Source organism: Telmatherina bonti (assembly GCF_933228915.1).
Source record: "Telmatherina bonti genome assembly, chromosome: 12".
Taxonomy (NCBI): Eukaryota; Metazoa; Chordata; class Actinopteri; order Atheriniformes; family Telmatherinidae; genus Telmatherina; species Telmatherina bonti.
The window spans coordinates 9160938-9176188 of record NC_136610.1 but is presented as its reverse complement, the minus strand read 5'-3'; positions in this window follow the sequence as shown (position 1 = coordinate 9176188).

Genomic DNA, 15251 nt, shown 5'->3' with positions numbered 1-15251 from the left:
AAAAAGAACTAATTAAAAGCCAAGTTAAAAAGGTGGTTTTGAGCCTGTTCTTAAAAACGTTAATGTTCTCTGCTGCCCTCAGGTCCTACGGCAGAATGTTCCAGAGACGGGGGCCATAATATTGAAAAGATGCCTCCCCATGGGTACGAGTCCTGACTTTCGGAATGACTAGAAAACCAGCGCCAGAGGACCTCAGGGTCCGCGAGGGCTTATAAAGTAAAAGTAGCTCAGAAAGATAAGAAGGCCCAAAACCGTTAAGACATTTATAAACTGGTAAAAGAACCTTAACATATATATATATATATATATATATATATATATATATATATATATATATGTATATATAAAAATAAATGAGTCTGCTCTCCCATGTCTTCCTGTGGTGTGTATTTTGAGTGGTTGTAAAGAGTAATAATAGTAATAATAATAATAATGTTATTATTAATATTATTATTATTATTATTATTATTATTATTATTATTATTATTATTATTATTATTATTATAAATAATAATAATAATTTGTATTTTCTGTAAACAAGAAAACAGCTGTAAACAATGCAGGACATCTGTTGGAAGTTTCTGAAACAGGAATGTGAATGAAACAGTAAAGAGAAGTGATTTAGCTGGACAGTGTTCCTGCCTGAGCAAAAAAAACAAAATAAGATGATTTGTTCTGAACAACATGTTTATCAGCTTTCTAAGTATATGACAGTATATGTACACACACATACACACACAATCAGGCCTCATCCTATCTGTTCTCCCTGGTGTGTGCGACCAGGTCTCTCCCTCCTCATCTCTTCAGGCAGGGAAAATGAATAATTAATTGGTGTAAATTAGAGGGAAATTATACAACATTATGCCATATTGTGTCCACTCTAATGTCATGTGGCCCATTTTAATGGCTGGACCAGCCCACAAAGTGCTGCCCTGACCATCCTGTGGCCCCCCGGAGTGGCTGTAAACCTGCCGGCAGCCCCCAGGCGAGCCATATGCCAGATTTATGGTTCACATTTGTTTCTGCCGCCTGCAGCAGAAAGTCATGGGAGCTCTGGCCACGATACAGTTCGTCTCCAAAACAAGCTGTCCACCACAAAGGAGTGCAGTAAATATGGATTCCCCCAGGGTGCATTGCTTCATACATAAAAACATACAGCAAGTATGACAGGAGTGTGTGAGTGCCACTACACAGGACTTTAGCAAACTATTTCAAACCTTGCTTTGGTTTTAAACTGCAGGTCTTCAGCGGTAAACGATGTTATGTGAGGCGGTTCAGTTCAGCTCCGTATGCAACCAGAGGGAAACACTTTAAGACTTCAGTTTTCAAGCAAGTTTAATCCTCTTTTGCTCTTCACCTTTTATATAAATCATTCAGTAAAATGAATACAATTTGTACAAACATTCACACCTCAAGTTGAAGAAAAGAAAGAATAAGACAAACGACCAATGTAATCATGTGAAACATGAACTCTGTGAAACAGAAGATTCTGTTTAAATAAGCAAAAATATTTGGACTATGACAAGCCACGTGTGGACACTTTTTAAAAGCTTAAAAGTTCAGATATTTCACAAAAAACAGAAATGGTGCATCCTAATTGGCTAAACTAATTTTGTATCAAGAAAAAGCATTACAGAGATACAGAGGCGCCAGAGGGGAGCCAATCCACAACACAACGTCAAGTCTGCTATATTACTTGGTAATGATCTTGTCTGCAGCAGATTCTCCACACAAAAAGCTGGAGAAAACGAGGCTGGCTCCACCTTTTAACTTTATATGGAACAATTATTAAAGGACTGTTTTTAATGGGGAAAGACCATAGTGATTAGTGACTTTTAAATAAAAGAAACTCTAACCCCCTGACTTCCTCTGGCATCTGATTCCTTTAGTAGTGGGAACCGGGCTGGAATGAAAAGTACCCCGTGTGACACTTGCAGTTGCATTTCCTGAAAAAGCAAATAGAGCAGTACTGCTGGAAACTGCACAGTGCAACCTGCGAAACAAGGAAGGAGAGGAAACCACAATGGCACCAATTTTTGTGTCTGTCTATTCAATTTTTTTGTCTGTCTTTTGTGTCTGTTATCATGGCCCCCTTCATCAACACCATGTTTGCTACTGTTTGAGACGAACATCAGAATTCAGATGCTAATTCTGAACTTGGCACTGTTCTGCAGTGGATGTATTACCCAACAACTAATGTGAAAGATGCGTGGTAGTGTGTGAGCAGTGACATTTGACAGCATCTAACATGCAGTACCTATTTATCAACATAAAAGCAGCATACATGAAGCTTTCCTTTCTCTGCTTGATCCATTTCGTTTTGTCTTCTCTCCAAATAGGAAGAATAATACAACCCCCTGTAATTCCCTCTGAATAACCTGACCTACCCCAACATTGTTTCTTTCGTTTCGACAAACAACAATTGCAATTTGCAGGTGTTTCATAAATTCTCATAAAAGCAGCTGCTGGGGTCCATCTTTTAAAGGATCTCTTATCTTTGATCTTTATGGAAACTTGTTTTTAAAGCACTGAACTCAATCTAGGATGTTTCACACCCCAGGAAAATCTGCGTCAGTCAACCTTTAGGCTTCACAGTTGTGTAGGGATACAAATCTCAATGAGCACTTCGGATACATCCCAGATGGTAGACCTGAAGTTCCAGAGGACAAACGAAGCAGCCAAACCTAACCCTGCTACATCGTTCATGAGAAGTCAGAATATTTTTCTGGTTCTTGAGGCCCCAAGAGAAAAATGGTGCCATTTTGTGCTCTTGCACATGTTTGAAGACAATCCTCAACACATGGGGCTTGCAGAATGTCTTTCTCACAGGGCTCTGAGAAGCATTGTGTGATTGGAAAAGCATGAAGCAGACAGTTGCCACATTTCTGCAGATGCAAGTAAAACGGATTGGTTTGATAAAACAGCTACAACACGTCGTGTCATTTAAACATACAAATGCAGCTGCATGCAAAACCCACCCTGACAACATTTCTCGTTAAACATAAAATAACTGGTTCGTTGCTCATAAAAGCAGACATCACTACCCACAGTGACCGCTGTAGAGAAAACTACTCATGGAGTATGAATGGATAAGACAAATAACTTTTTTCTTGGTCTTACGGCCTCAAGAGTGAGAACTTTGTTCTCGCTCCTCGTGGAGGATGTAAAAAGCTTAAGTCCTCGCGGATCCCGATGCTTTCATGGCGGGTTCCCTGGTTGACTAGTTGTATAAAGCATCAAGCACTGGAGCAGCAGCAGAGGAAGCCTTTGTACTCCAACTCTGCTCATCTGCTTTGCTGTGAAATGCTCAGTCATGAATGAGGTCATTACAGCCAGGATGACGGCAGAGAGGGTGGAGAGGAAGTGAGTGAGCGATTGCAAGCATCCCACCTTCCTCTCCTGTTCCCCCTGATTAAGATACATCTGCTGCATCTGCTTGTGCTCCGGCTGCTTTGTGCATTCATCAACATCAGTTTAATGAAGTGATCAGAGGCTGAGATCAGATGCAGCCCAGAAATATTCCTCCATTAGCCTTTCTAAGCTTTCTGCAAACCAGGAAACACTGACCCGGGGCATCAGGCTTGTTTTCTCTCATTCTTTAAAAAAACGCTGGAAATGAATATGAGGTATAACTGATTACCTGTTCAGTCTTTCCAAAAACAAGCCTTTCTTTTCTGAATAAAACAACAATCCTTCATCCCTGCACTTCAAGCAGGAGGAGCCGGGTAAGCCACCCCCCCCCCCCCCCCCCCTCCTCCCTCCGCTGTGCGGCCCGGCTTCTCTCTTGCGGCGATGATGTTAATAAACTGTCAGCATGTGGCACTTTGTAATTGGGTTTGTGCCTTGTTTAACAAAGAGCGATTGGATAGTTAGGAGGGAGAGCAGCAATCTATCCACCTCTCCAGTGAAATGAGCCGAGTGTCTCATCTATGAATGTGTTGTCCCGGAGGAGCAGCGCATGAGAAGTGTCTGTTATCCCTGGTAAATAAACCGCAGCACCGAGGAACTACTCCCACTCCCACCCTCACTCCTGACATCATAAAGTCTCTATAATACCGTCATAAACATGACATGTCATACACTGTAACCATTTGCACCGCTTCATTCGGGACAAATGAGCCTGCGGTTCTTATTTATGATGTCTTGCGATTTAGTGACTGAGCACAATCTGCAGATTCTGAACAGGAACTGCAGGTAAGACACATATGTCATGTCCTGCTGGCAGGAAGTGATGGTAAGGGAGACGACGTCCGAGCACCAAGACTTTATTTTGGTTTGAGGATTTCCACAAACAGGAGGGAACGTCCATTAAGGCAAGATGTGTATGATGTGTGTATGGACGAAACACACACAGACACACACACTTTAACAGTGGTGTTACCTGCAATGACTAATACACTCAAAATATAATGTGAACAGTGATACATAATGAACATTCCTGTTAGTCAACCATTTAAAGAGTTTTTGAACTTTGACGTTAGCGAGCCCAAAGTAACCACAGCAACAGTCCACAACTCCAAATGCCATCATTGCACAAGCAAACCCCAGTGACATTTTAAACCCATCACTAATCCTGGGCCAAAGAATAAACTTTAATCTGTCTGAAATTATTCAGACAGGTTACACTACTCTTCCTCTATGACCAAGTGTTTTGAGAGGCTGTTTATGGGTCACCTGACGGCCCTTTTACTGTCCTGTTTGGGCCTCTTTTACTGTGCAAGTATGTCAGTGTGTGCTGCAACTTCCATTCTGCTTAGTCAGTGGTTCTCAACCATTTTGAGCCGATCCATCCATTCTCCACCGTTTATCCGGGGTTGGGCCGTGGGGGCAGCAGCCCAAGCCGGGAAGCCCAGACTTCCCTCTCCACAGCAACTCTGCGGGGGGCATCCCAAGCGTTCCCAGGGCAGTGCCAATGCCCGAGCCACCTCAACGGGGTCCTCTCAATGTGGAGGAGCAGCGGCTCTACTATGAGCCCCTCCCGGATGGCCGAGCTCCTCACACTATCTCTAAGGGAGAGCCCGGCCACCCTATGGAGGAAACTCATTTCAGCTGTCTGTATGCCATTTTGAGCCATGATGCCCAATATAAAATACATACAATGAATGTGACACCCACCCCACCCAATGAATGTGTGATTAGTTGTGACTCACCGAAACTGGAGAGTAGAAGATGGAAAAAAGTTGTCCTCTCTGACGAGTCTCCATTTTAGCAACAATATACAGATGGTTGGGTCTGATATCAATGAAACAACCTTGAAGCACAATCCATATTTTGTCGTATCAATAATTCAGGGTGTTGCTGGTGTGATGATTGCACACTCTAGGCCCCTTACAACCAACATGGCACAGTGTAGTTAACACCACAGCCTGCCTGAGTATTGTTGCTAACCATGTGCAACCTTTCTGACAGTGTAGTATCTAATGATGGGAAAGTCTAAACACTGCACTGGCAAGGTGCATTTGATAAACTAAAAAATGAGTCTAAAAGTGAAATGCGTGAAGCAGAAATGATCCAGCAGGTTTTCACAGAATGTAAGCATAAGTACCAGTATGAGTAAACCTTGTATAAGCAGTAACTATATATATATATATATATATATATATATATATATATATATATATATATATATATATATATATATATATTTATATATATATATATATATATGTAGTCAGAACTCTTCACAGCTCAACAAACCGTTTCTGTGACAGAAATAAAATGAAACTTCAGTCAGCCATCTGCTGTTTCTCCTTTTTTTTAATGTCCTTGGTGTTTTGGTGTTTACTGTAGATGAATTTAGTCTTTCAGGGAAGATGAGTGACTGCTCAGACTTTTCTGCTGGTGTTGCTGCCAGGCAGACACATCGTCCGGAGGGACACCAGGCTCATTATTAAGGATGTAGTCAGACTGGAAGTCTGACATAAAGAAAAAGAAACTTATCCAAATCATTTTTTTAGCTCTTTTTTTTTTTTTTTTTTACTTTGAATGAGGATGACTTAAATCTGACAGGACAGACAGAAATGCTGACAACATTTAAATACTACATATGCCATCACCGTTAACTTTAGGACTTTGCTTCCTCTTCCTCAGCCAGAGGCCACGGCTGCTGACTCGAGCGTCTTGTTGATGTCCATCTCGATGGCCGCCAGTGGTGGAGAGCGATTGGCTCTGCTGGCTGTCACCTAGATTCTGTACAGCGAGCTGTCACTGACAGCTGGCAGACTCATCCTCCTCCCTCTTCATCCTCTTGGCATCGCTCCCGCCAGCTGACACTGCCCCGACACTGGCCATGATGCCAGCTCTGTTACGTCTCGCCCATAAGACATAATGCTAATGATGTTACACCTCAGCCGCCTGCAGAAGCCTCTGACACCCACTGAGTGTATTCTTGATAGAATATTCTCTGTTTATAAAAGATGAAAAACAGTACATGCAGGTGAGTCAGCTGTCAGCAGTTTTCCAGTGTTACGTGCGATAAGGAGGCATCAGGGCTCTGGTGTTGAGATGTCCCCTCTGGGAGGAAACCCCTCCCTGCTGTCACCTTATGCCAACCATGTCGTCCCCAAGTTGTGTCTGCCGCAGCATTGATGGCAGCAGGGGTGAGGCAGGAGCCGGTGGCTGCTGGATCCATCACACTGGGAAGTGGCCGGAGGGTGACTCGGCTGCCGGAGTCACCTGGACACCTACTGGTCTGAACTCAGGGGAAGTTTATTGGATGATATGGTTCTCAGGATGAAGTCTTTGGACTAAAGTGCTAAAGGCACTCGGCTAGATGTTCTTCTGGTTTCCCGTTGAGTTTAGAAAAAGTCATCATGGTCTCAGAAAGGCAAGTGAAATCTTTACTGACTTTACAAATGTCCTGTTTTTTCTTTTGAAAAATCATTTCATTGAAAGACAGCAAGAATCCAGAATGTTTAATATTTTCCTCCCTGCAATGTATTTTTTATCTGCTAAAATGGTTTAAATCTTCTTGCAAAACTGTCAAGAAAAAAATTGGACAGGATGTTTTGGGATATATCTCTGTCGTATCATTAAGACCACGTATACATGTAGCATGTAGGTCTTTATAAAAGCAAATATTCTCACCTCTGTCTAGAAAAAATCATATTTTTAACAAAAAAGAAAAAACATACATCCACAGCAAACAGCATAACCACGTTAAGCACAATCAGAGAGCAACTGTGTTGTTTTCAAGAGAAAACAAAGGTCGCACATGTGACACAAAGCATCTTGTGTTGCAGGCTGTGATGTTTTCAAACCTAAAATCCCAGTTATGTAGGTCCATATCCAGATATACAAAATTTTCTTCGGTCAAGACTTCTGGAAAAAAAAAAAAAAAAATGTTTTTATTGCCATAAATCTCCACTTTCATGTTGATGAAAAGCCAAATCATAGAAAATATCTTTGTGCGAGATGCCCTGCTACATGTAGACAAGGCCTAAAAGAAGTCTGTCAACAGTAACCATGTGATGATTGAGATGGAAGGGCAGGATGAGGATGATGATGTTGGACATGCTGCCAAGCTTCATGATTCCTGATGGCAGGGTTGCCCGTTTCACCACTTTACCTCAGAGGAAACTCTGATTTGACTAAAGGCTCGAAACAAACATCTATCATCCATGAGAAGATGTCTGAACTCTGACAGGATTTGTTTTATTAACTCTTGAATAATTATGTTTACAATGAATAAATTTATGATGATGAAACTCAGGACAATTTCACAAAAATAAGCATAATTTGAATTAAATTAACTTCCATTTCTGCCCATTTGGCATTACATTAAGGCTGTTGGTGTTAGCATTACCTACACAGGACACTCACCGTCCACTTTATCAGGTCCACTTCCTAGACCTGCATTTGACCCTTTTTTCTTCAGAAACCCCAAACATTCTTGATGTCATTAATTCACCAAAGTGATGGAAACATCCCTCAGAGACTTTGCTACATACTGACAGGAAACATCACGCAGTTGCTGCACATCCATGATGAGACATTCCAGTTCCACCACATCCCAAAGCTGCTCTGTTGGATGTAGATCTGGTGAATGTAGAGGCTGTTGGAGGACAATGTACTCATGTTGAATAGAGCAGCTGAAGATAATGTGAGCTTTGTGATATGTTACATCATCCTGCTGGAAGTTTCCATCAGAAGATACTGTGCTTAAAATTTCCCTAACAATGGCTTTCTGGAATCCATCTTGCATTCTACTTGTACTGTGAGCTCTCTCAAGATAGTAAAAGTCATGCTGCCGCTCCATCTCTTGCTTTGTCTTTTTTTCTATTCCACTCTTTATCCATAATATTCTTTGTGTCTTTACTGAATCAGGTCAAATGGCCAGTGTAGTAATATCCAGTTGCTCGCGGATGAAAACTTTGCTGCAATATCAGCCTCCATCTGGAAAGCAAAAGTTCCAAAGTGCTAGCTCTGGTCTCAAGGGCCACAATACTGAAGCTTTTACATACATCCCTGCCCAAACACCCCTGATTCAAATTATTAGACATTGTGGGAAACTTAATTGGCGTTGATTTGATGCAAGTGTCACACTGTGTGGTTCTTCAGGTACACACACACACACACACACACACACACACACACAATGATACGGGTTTATATGAAATAGGCGGACATTTTTGCCAAACCAACCTGGTGGTGGTTTACATGGACTACTACTTCCCGACGTCCTAGAGCAATGGGAGGAAGCTGAAAACACTGCAAAAAATCTGAAAAAATTTTAGCTCACTTTAGGTTTCAGATAGGACCTACACAGCTTGATCTACAGCACCCTGACTGAACTGTGGTTTATATGGACATTTCCGTTTTTGACAAATATGCGGTTTGTGAGGACAAAATATGCACTATTAGGTCTTTAAAGGGACAATGATGTCAAATTTAAATAGCTCTTGTTTAGCATAAATACACACGCCTGACAAAAGACAGCATTACTGGGACTGCCATGTGTATTGGCAAAAATAATTGTTTTGAGCTTTATATAAGCAAATAATATTTTCAATAATCAACAAAAAGTGCATGAAAGTGCAGTTGACAAGTTTTAACCACATAAAAAAAAAATTGTGGTATTTAAGTAGACAATTTTAACAATGCTTTGAAAATAATGTTTTTATGTTAACAAAATCAATCATAATATTTTAAGTTTAAAATTAAATTTCTGTATAAAAAGAAAAACATTAGGAACATTGCATCTTATAAAAGTAAATAACTCAAAGAGCACTCAAATGCCCTCCAAACTGTGCTTCTGTGACTGCCTCTTTGCAGTTACTCCACGGTTTCGGACAAAGTCCCCTATATTTTGCACAGTTCTTTGTGCCAACACGGGACCTTCAACCAGCTTACAGTGACTGCATTCAAGTTTGGTGGCCAACTTTCCTTTGTTTATGTGGTGTTTGAAATGTCACATTACTGCAGCAACCTCCGCCTTTGACCACGTTCTCTTTGGCGTTCTTCTGGAGCAACGTTCTGGATCAGAATCTTGTCCTGACAGATGAGAGAGAGAAAAAGATCCACATCCAACCAGAAAACCAGTTAGCCAATCTGAACCAGCAAAACCTCAACAGATTAATGCATGATCCTTGTTTTCTTGTCACTTTTATACCAAAATGCCTCCACTCTAATTCTACACTCCTCATTTTTTTATTTACATGGACACTCTGAACAATGGGAGTATGCTATGTTAGGTATCTGATGATTTTATTACAATTTAGGGTGCTGTGATTTGGTTGCAAATTTGACTATTTTCTATACCTTCATTTTCCCAATTCAGAGATTTTTTTCTCACTTTGTCGCCACTTAATACTTTAAAATACATTCAGTATTCATTCATACGATTTACAAAGAAACGTATCTTTACTATCTTCCATTCATGTCAAACCATAAAAAAATCCAACACATACCCAACCTACATTTCATATTGTCATATGTTTTCATGGAATCTTTTGATAACAAAGATGACATTAAAAGCAACAGTTTTAGTCAGTTTAGCATGAGTTGACATAACATAGCACTGTCAGTCATTCATATACTTTATCAAAACAACAAAGTGTGTATGCTGTTCTGATAGTTGAGTCACAAAACCCGTTTAATATGTTATCTAAAATCATTACTTCAAAGTTAATCATTACAGGGTAACAGACCAATGTGTTCCTTAAAGTCTCCGGGCAGTATGTATGACTATGTTTCTGCGTTTTATCATTTAATATATATATATATATATATATATATATATATATATATATATATATATATATATATATATATATATATATATATATATATATATAAATATATATATTTCCAGTACAAAGTATTGATCCGATTATGAGGTCTATTGGTACAATTTATATTTATTGTAGACTTATTATGATATTGTTATTGAAAGGCCTGGCATGGATTAAGCTATTAAACATAATATATATAATCTAAAATGCATGTTAGGTTAACTCAGTGGTTCCCAAACTTTTTTTTATCCCCCTCCTATAATCATTTTATTTACACACACACACACACACACACACACACACACACATATATGTATATATATATATATATATATATATATATATATATATATATATATATATATATATATATATATATATATATATATACACTACTCACAAAAAGTTAGGGATATTTGGCTTTCAGGTGAAATTGATGGAAAATGCAATATGTTCATGCTACAGTGATATAATATCATAAAAGTAAGACATTTAAGTAGAAGGATGCACTACTGATTTCCTCATCTCAAAAAATTCATTCAATACAAAAGGTAACAACAATGGTAGTTACACCACAACAAAAAATTTGAACGTCTCAATATCTCGTCATGTGCCCTTGAGCATCAATTACAGCTTGACAACGACGTCTCATGCTGTTCACAAGGCAACTTATTGCCTGCTTAGGCATGGCATCCCACTCTTCTTGAAGGGCAGCCCTCAGGTCATTGAGGTTCTGGGGTGCAGGGTTTCGAGCCTCTACACAACGGCTCAGCTTATCCCACAGGTTTTCAATGGGATTCAGGTCTGGAGAGAGTGCAGGCCGTTCCATTTGAGGTACACCAGTCTCCAACAGCCGTTCCCTGATGATGCGGCCTCTATGAGCAGGAGCATTGTCCTCCATGAAGATGAAATTAGGCCTGTACTGTTCATGTAGGGGCACAATCGCTGGATTAATGATGTTATTCAGGTAGTATGGGCTTGTCACTGTACCATTCACAAAGTGTAGGGCAGTTCTGTACCAAGTGGACACCCCTGCCCACACTGTAACACCGCCACCACCAAAAGCTCGCCTGGTGACAACAGTGGCTGATGCATAGCGCTCTCCCTGACGTCTCCAACATCGTTGCCGGCCATCATTTCTGCTCAGTGTGAATCGACTTTCATCAGAGAACAGCACTGAGGCCCACTGGTTCCTCGTCCAGCGTAAATGCTCCCTGGCCCATGCAAGACGATGATGCCTGTGCCTGGTGGTGTGGTCAGGTACCCGTGCAGGTCGTCTAGCACGCAGACCACGCTGATGTAAACGGTTTCCAATGGTCTGACGTGACACTTGGGTGCCTCTCACCTCTCTTAAACGTGCCTGGAGTTGAGTGGCATTCATCATCCGCTTTCTCAGGGCAGTGTTCACAATGTAGCGGTCATCAGCACGGGATGTGGCCAAAGGACGTCCACTTCTAGGCCTTTCTGTGACTCTTCCAGTCTCTCCATATCTCTGTTGCAACCTGCTGATGACACTCTGTGACACTCCAAGCTCAGTGGCCACTTCTGTCTGAGAACGTCCTGTTTGAAGCATCGCAATGGCAAGGGACTGTTGTTCCATTGTTAGGAGTCGTCTTGGTCTCATGATGTCAAAATGTGAACAGCATGATGAGGACAACTGTTTAAACACCAGCTCTAATTGAACCAGGACATTTATTGGTCAATTCAAGGATCACACACCTGCCGTGATTTTTGCCGTTAAGCTCCTTGTTAGAGAACAGCAACTTGTGCCAAATTTATTGAAACATTTAACAGTTGGACATGTGCATTTAAAAACTTAGAGAAGATCACATTAAGTTCACCTGTACAGGTTTGAATGCATTTTAGGCTTGTTGTGAAATTTCACCCAAAAGCTGAATATCCCTAACTTTTTGTGAATAGTGTATGTGAACCCATGGCAAGTAATGTGGCTAAGTTTGATAGTCACAGCAAACCATAAAGAAACAATTAAAGAGTTCAATAAATAAATAAATGAATGAATACAAAAAAAAAAAAAAAAAAAAAAAATCAATCCATGTTGGAAACATTCCATTAACTGCTGGCTTTTGGTTGACATTTTCTGCTGTTTTACTTCTCAGTCATGCCAAATTCAAACAGACACATTAAATCCCAACCTGAAGGACACGATTTGGAAGTTCACCAGATGTATTTTGGGAAAACTGTCAAGTTTCTGCTTACTGTAAACAACTTCGTTTTAATTTAAATACTAAAGTCTTAAAATAACCACACAAACATGTGGCTCTTCCATCAAGCTCAGGTTGGGCCCTGGGCCATCATTCAGCAGAGGATCCTCGGGCCTTGGTGGCTCCTCCGGCAGCAGGACAGACGTGGAGCTCATCCAGTTCCATCACTGCACTAATCCGCCATTCTTCCTCTGAATACGGCATTACCATAAATGCTTGGCAGCAAAAGGAAGCATTGTATTCCAGAAAATCTGTGAGCCTCTCAAATGTGCATTGTTCAAATTCACCTGTTGCCTCGGTGATGAGAATGGGCCCCTTCCCTGTGGTCGGTTCCATTATATAATGCAGTGGACTCTGGGCTCTTAAAGCCCAGCCCCAACGGCGCGTCCAGTCAGGCAGGACGCCTCTAAATCACGGTGATGAGCTGTGCCAGAAACAAGGGGCCGCCATGCATCAGGCTGTTTGCTTTAATTGAATTGTTGTCGCCTGCGGGCGGCTCATAAATGAGCGAGCTTTGCTGTTTTGCTGTTTAATTGTCTCATTTAAATGCTTCGACTGGTTTGGATTCTGCCGCCGAGAGAGATGACTTCACTTCCCTCTCACATCCAAAACCTCTTTGTTCCTGATTCAGCACAGAGACTGGAGCCTGCTCCCACTGGTTTGGTAGTAATTAGTAATAAATAAATTAAATGGAAGGCTTAAAAATAATGATAATAACATTTTAGAACATTCTGACCAACACAGATTAAAAATGCTCAATGCTGTTTCTGAAAGAAAGTTTTCTTTTCATTATCAACACCTCTGATTTTTTATCATTTACATTATTATTTGGCATGTTGAAAAACTTCCATGTTGTTGTGCTTCTGATTTATTCACATGTTGAGCTGATGGTCTTTGTATTTGCTGGACAGATACACTTCCAGCCTGTCTGTCAGAATCCATAAATTATGGACAGTCATTACTGTAAAATCAATAATAAATGCAAATATTTGCATGGAAAATAAAAAAGGTTGGAGGTGTCGAGGTTCGGCTGCAGCTCCTCCATATGTTCAGCAACACACCTGAATAAAGAGGGAAGTTTCATAGTCATTGTTTTAAAATTCAGTACATAATAAACAGAAATGCATATAGATGATCTATGATCAGTTCTCATCATCTGGATGAACAAAATGAATAAAAGAAAAAGTGACATGAAAATAAAATGCTAAACTAGGATGAAGTTTAGTTATTTCCTGCCTGTCTAGCCATTTTCTCTTCCTAGGCTCAGGAATGGGGACTAAAGCAAAGGATAATCTGCACTTTTTTTTCTTTGCACTGATTCCAAACTATATATTTCCTCCAAAATAAAGAGAATAAAGAGATCTCTTAGACTTCTCACTTTGTATTAATTAAGCTGATTACTTGTGGAATATAAAATAATATGCAATATGCAGACTCAGAGCATGTTTCCATAAATTAAAAATGTTCTTATATTTTAGCCCTGGAACTCAGCCAGAATACATCATTTGTAGTGCAAAGACTCACTGAGGGCCAAAAATAATGTCACTACCTGAATTTAACTCATCAAGGTGAGAGGCTCCCATTGGTTAATTACACCATCATAATTACTGACGATGGCGGTTCAGCCAGTAACAAGTTATACAGTATAACCCCAAATGATCCAGCGAGTAGATTCCGGTGTTTTTAAACAACCACATTAGGAGACGGATCCTGTGGTAATGGAAAGATGTTAAGGCAGCACTGTGGCATTGTTTGGCCCTATAGCATGATGGTTGCTGGTTCAAGCCTCAGCTGGGGGCTGATCAGGGGCCTTTCTGTGTGGAGTTTGCATGTTCTCTCTGGGTACTCCCACTTCCTCCAATCCACAAGACATGCATGCTAGGTTAATTGCTGTGGTTAGTTGATACCTTAACACATGTAAGTTGCTTTGGTTAAAACCGTCTGCAAATTGACTAGAGCAGAATAATCTGTGTCAGAAAGGCCAAATCATTGACATCAAGCAAAGAAAACATCTATAGTCATGTTTAAAGGGACTGTTTTAGCACCTTCCCTTCCTTTGAAAAAAAAAAAAAAAAGCTGTAACTGAAATAAGCTGAAGTTGTCAAAATATATAAAATAAAAAAACTGACATTTTAATTTAATTTGAATTAAGATTTTGGTTCAACAAAAATAGCTTTAAAAATAATCATGATGAGACCCAAAAACAGGTCTAAAGTAGAACAACCTCTGTGGTGATCACTGCAATCAGGTGTTTTGTGTACGTTACAAAGTCACACATTACAGTAAGTAAAGTAACAAAGTAAAGTAACGCATTACACTTAAAATGTCAGTAGCAAAATTACTTTACTATACTGTAGTGACACTCGTTCCTGCATTACCCACGCAATATTTGCTCTGTGTGGGCTGTTCGGATCAGTTTAATTGCATGTGTGTGTGTCTGTGCCTGGACATGTTGCCATAGAGATGGATGTGAGTGAGGTAACTGCTCATGTCTTCACTTCTAGACTCATAGAAATGGTTTACAACTCACTGCTAAATCTTTCTGTTGTTTTAGATCTGTGAGAATGCTGATAGCAACAAGATTATTCATAACAAATATAAGTAGAGTGTTTCGTAAAAACATAAAACAGAGGCCTGAGCTGGAAGAGATCCCCTACACTGGTAGCTCTCAATCAGGCTCCTGCACCAGGTGGCAAAATTGATACCAATAATTTCCGATATTGCTTTTTTATGTCAACATCAGCGGGTAACACCCGGTATACCGATAATGTCGGACATGTGTAATTTCTATTTATTT